Below are 5280 nucleotides of genomic sequence, written 5' to 3'. Positions count from 1 at the left end.
CCCCTGAGTGCCCTATTGTAGGGCAGAAGGGCGGGATAGAAATATTTTTAATAATAATAATAAATAATAATAAAATATACTCAGTTAATCAATTTATAAAACCATTTATATCCCATCTTTTGGCTCTATAAAGAACTGCCAAGGCGACTTACAATTAAAATTTTAAGAAATAAAGACCCGAGTACCTTAAAAATTGAACCATCAAAAACAAAGTGAATACACATACAACCACAATTAGCGCAGCAGAGAAAATTCAGCAAAGACCAGATACCTGGCAAAATAAAATGGTTTTACAGAATGTCTAAAAGTCATAATCTGGTTTTGCTTGCTCTTTCCAAAATATTTCAAAGTGGCTATGAGCTGTTTTCTCAAAGTGGCTGTGTGTACTCTTAAGGAGTTACAATGAATGCAAATTATATTGGTGCATCATAGGAATAAAGAAAGAAAATGCATACTTTTATTAACTAAATGCCAACATTATGTTCGAAGAGTCTGATTTTGCTTTTTCTTAACAATAGCATCATATCTGGTGATGTAAAAAAAATCAAGTTAGTTCAAGCAGAGTTAGAATTTTGTCCCCAATATCAGGGTCATATCAGGACAGTTCATCACATTTCCAGGAACTGGCTGGTATAAAGATCAGTACCTTAGCAGCTGTGAGGTGCAGATATAATGGAGAAGGGGGCTATAGAGGTCTGGTGCTGTATTTCAGCAGATTAGAACAAAGGATTGCCAGATTCCCAAGGCAGGCCCAAGACTTTTTTTGGCACAGATGCAGAAAATCCAACTGGAAATACATAATACAATGTTCTGCCCTTTAAAAGGTAAAGGTGTCCCCGCACTTGTAGTACGAGTCGTTTCCGACTCTTAGGGTGCCGTCTTGTGACGTTTACTAGGCAGACCGTATATATGGGGTGGGATTGCCAGTTCCGTCCCTGGCCTTTCTTTACCCCCAGCATATGCCAGGTACTCATTTTACCGACCACGGATGGATGGAAGGCTGAGTGGACCTCAACCCCTTTTATCGGAAATTCAACTTCCTCCTTCCGTTGGAATCGAACTCCGGCCATGAGCAGAGCTTCGGCTGCGTTACCGCCGCTTACCACTCTGAACCACGGAGCACCCCAAATCCTTGCCTCCATATAGTCCTGAAGATTCCCTTAGGTTTTACAAGCCAGGCAAAAGTTGTGGACTTCTGAAAACGTTTTCCTAATCTCCCGTGCTGTCCTTACTCACAGCTGGGGAAGCACTTAGGACTAAGGAAGAGATTTTTGTTCTTGGACATGTTACAGCCACGAACTCCTGGAGAAATGCATGCATATCTCCCTCCATACTGAGACACCATGTATTCCTCTTTTTGAGACCAGGATACTTTCTATCCAGTAAAATGGCACCTTTGACTATTCATCCTTTCTTGCAATGAATGGCCTGATCTCATTTTCTCCCACTTTATTAATGAAATTATGGCAGTTTGGGAAGCAGGTATCTGCTGTGTATTGTAACTATAAGCCCATTTTTTCAATTAACTCTATATTAGGTGCACTGCACCTCAGTTCAATAGCTGCCCTCATCTTGTGCAGTATATTGGCCTGTGTGCTTTTCCTACATACTCAAAAACTCCCAGTCAGCTATATTACAACTGGGATATTTCAAAGCCAAACAACTTACCATGCAATGTGTTAGGGACATAGAACTTCAGTTTAATATGAGTCAGTTGCCAGAATTTCCCTATATTAGGCCCAGCGCAAAGGTGCCCACACTTGCGACTTACCTAACTACTTTGAGTCTTCCCAAGTACAGAAAGACATTTTCCCGGGCCAGATTTAACGCTCTTCCCTTGGCTGTACTTGATGGGAGGTATAAGAAAGTGCCCTATGCAGACAGGCACTGTATCTGTGACTCCGGAGCGGTGGAAGGGGTGGAGCACGTTATGTTACATTGACACTTTTATTCTGATCTTCGCACTCTGTTCATCTATCCCTGCTTTCTTAAAAGGATCAGAACTTTCAAAGAAAATGAAGTCCATGTTTTACTTGAAGATTGAGATCCATTCATCACGGATATGGTTGCGAAATTCTGTGTTGCGGCCATGGCTCGCAGAAAGAGTTTGGTCCAATCATCTTAAATTTTATTTCAATTATTTTATCACCTGGTATCAGGCTTGGGTAAAATGTATTTTATATGTCTGTATTTATATTTGTGTCAAAATTGCTGGTCTTGGACCGAATTAAATAAATTCAATTCATACTCAAAAATAATTTCCCCCCAAAATAATGTTTATACTTTTACATGTCGCCAAAAGGCTGTTACCTTATTTGGAGTTCCTACTGCAAGCTTCCTGTACGTTCGCTGAAGGGTATAAAAATCAGGGAACAAAGTTAGTTAAAAGAGAAAACATCCTTCCTGATTAGGATTTCATCATCTGATATGGTAGTCACATGTTAGCCATATTAGATAATGAAATTCTAATCAGGATGAATGCTTTTCCTTACCAATTCTCTTAGAGATACATTGGGGAAAGCACACACACACTACAAGGTGATGGCAGTGGAAGTGATTTGCCTAACAAGGGGCCACTTTATGCTTTTCTGTGTTTTCTATACCAAAAGGACTTCTATATGACAAGTGTACATTACAAGTATGGGTCCATGTGCTGGGAAACTGTGATTGAATACAGTAGGGCCCCGCTGTACAGCGCTTCACTTTACAGCGTTCCGCTAATACAGCGGTTGTCAATTGCAGAAAGCCCCCGCTCCTATGGCGCTTGTTCTGCTTTTATGGCATTTTTTGCTCTTCAGGTGTCATTTTGTTCAATGTTAGTCAATGCGTTCCGCTTTACAGCAGTTTTCGCTTTACAGCGGGGGTCCAGAACGTAACCCGCTGTATGAGTGGGGCCCTACTGTACAGGTTTTATACTCCTCATACAGCCAGGAAAAGGCATCTATGCATGGTAGTTCCACATTAGGAACAACTCAAATGTTTTATTCTATTTCCCATATGGAAGGTTTCCCCATCCAGCTCTAACAGCTCAGAAATGTTTTACATGACAATTGCTTTTGCTGAGGTTATGCCAGTGTTACAACAGTGATTACTGCAGTGAACATATAAAGTGGGAAGACACATATACCTAAATACACTGTGAAGAAGCATTGGGGTGCTGGGGCCAATGAGAAGTCCCTGGTGCCTATTCCCCAGTGTTTATGAACAAGTCCCTGGTATTCACACATTACATGTATATTGTAGGGAACTCTAGTGTAGCAAACACAATTGTGTTGAGTGTGAAGTGGCTGAGACAGGACTTGACCTGCAAAGTATGTGCACTGATATATCCTGATAAAAGGACAGCTCTTAGCTTATTTTAAAAATCAGAGCCATCTGGCAAATGGTCAGAGGGCAATAGAACAGCAGGCTATATACAAAATCATTCTGCACCAGACATTCGTTTAGTGCAAAGTGATGTGGGAGATCTGTATAAAATCTCCAGAGTTTTTAAAGCATTAATTGAGGTGGTGGGGATCAGAAGCATAGTACTGGAGGGGACAATGGTATCTGTATGTTTCAACTCTCTGAGCAAACAGCAGCTTGAAGAGGGATTTTAATAGGGAAAAGCAGGAGGGGAAAAGGCTTAATCGTCCTGCCCCAGGTGCCATGGCTACAATGCAATTAGTACCCCCTTTCTTTTCCACAATGTGGCTATTAGCATTTTTTTTTAAAAAAAATGCAGCTAATTTGGAAGTCCGACATCCAATGTCCATTGTCACTTCCCAAATCCCACAATCTACCTCTGGCCATCAGGACCGAGCAGGCCATGATGCCTTGTCTTCCCATACGCTGTCAGAAAAAGTTCAAAAGCTTAGGGCCGGCTTCCAAGCAGCTATGGCGCGCGCGCCGAAACACACACCGCGAGGGCGGAAAAAAAGCGCGGTGCTGCGGAAGATCCGTGAGAAGATCTCCCGACTGTTTGGGGGTTTGTTTTTCAGGCGCAAGGGAAGGGTCAGAAGACAGCTCCATCTTGATCGGAGCTGGAGGGGGGGCTGATATGCACCCCCAATTTACCATGGGAGGGATAACTTTGACGAGGTAAACCGTAATAGTAACTTTTCGAGCTGGGAGATAAAGGAACAGAAACACAGCGTATGTCAAGGACGTGGGGGTTCTCTGGAGGAACTGTCACAAATACCAGAGACCGGCGGCGGAGGAATGAGATGCTTCCCCCAAGTATCATCGGAGAAATTGCAAAGAAACGCCTCCTTCCTATCCCTCGCGCTCGGGTTGTGAAACGGTAATAACAGGACGGCTATGCAAAAAAAAAAAAGAGCCAGGAGACCTGGCGATCCGAGGCTGCCGCCGCCAAAACCGGCGTTATCTTTCCAGCATGGGCTGAGGCGCGTTCGCCACCTGCATTCTGACTTTCTCTCTCGTCCCCCCTCCTTTTATAAACCCGGCTTGTGTGAAGCCAGCAGCACCTTCCCCAAAGCAGCGGGTGCCTGCGCGCGCGCGCCCGCCGCTCCTTCCCGCCCACCTGGGACACAGACAAACTCCCTCTTTCCTCGCCTCCGACGGTTGCTAGTGCGGACTCTCGACTCTGCACGTAGCGAATGGAGGCGGTCTCCTCCTCCGCCGCCGCCGCCGGCGCGCATGGAAACTACTGCGCCGCGTGTGGTGGGTTTCCCCCCTTCTTTTCAGTTCCCAATGCACCGTGAGACTCAAAGCGGGCGAGGCCCCTCCTCCCTGCACAAATACACTGGCGTGCCTTTGGTCGTTCTGTCTTTAGCTGTGCATTGCATTGAACAGTTTAATCAGGAGACCTTCATTGGCTGCAGAGGGCGGGAAGGTGACCGCCAGAGTTTGGCGGTCATTTCACTTTTCTTTCCTTCTGAGGTTCAGTGCAGGAAGGAGAAAGTCTTCCAGATGGGAGTCGGCGTCGAGGACAGAACTATACAATGGAGCAGTGGCTTAATAACGGCCTTCGGGCTGCAGTCCTTGGAAGTAAATCCCCACTGAACTCAAGGGACTTACTCACTTTTGAATAGGCTAATTACTCGCAATCGCCGTGGCAAGAGGGAGGATCTGAATTCCCGCCCCGCTTTTTAAATAAACACGAGAAGAACTGTGCTGGATCAGACCAAAGCAAAGGGCCCAGCATCCTTTTTCTCAAAGTGGCTAACCAGGGCATGAAGGCAATACTGTATCCTTCTCATTTTGTTGCTCCCCTGCGACTAGCACTTGGAGGTATCCTGCTTCTGAACCCCATTTAGCAATTGTGGCTTACAGCTATCC

At 44.8% G+C, this 5280-nt stretch overlaps 1 long non-coding RNA gene across 1 annotated transcript; it reads right to left on the bottom strand.

Moving 5' to 3' along the window:
• Window positions 1-455: 455 nt before the first annotated feature.
• On the bottom strand, window positions 456-4642 carry LOC133384473 (uncharacterized). The gene is made up of 3 exons (XR_009762575.1): window positions 4523-4642; window positions 2311-2349; window positions 456-526 (listed from the first exon to the last, which is right to left on the bottom strand). It is a non-coding gene; the product is annotated as an uncharacterized LOC133384473 (long non-coding RNA).
• Between the last annotated feature and the right edge of the window lie 638 nt (window positions 4643-5280).

The sequence above is a fragment of the Rhineura floridana genome, chromosome 4, assembly GCF_030035675.1.
Source record: "Rhineura floridana isolate rRhiFlo1 chromosome 4, rRhiFlo1.hap2, whole genome shotgun sequence".
In the NCBI taxonomy this organism is placed as follows: domain Eukaryota; kingdom Metazoa; phylum Chordata; class Lepidosauria; order Squamata; family Rhineuridae; genus Rhineura; species Rhineura floridana.
Note: the sequence above shows the minus strand (reverse complement) of the source record. Positions and strands in the feature narration are given on the sequence as shown.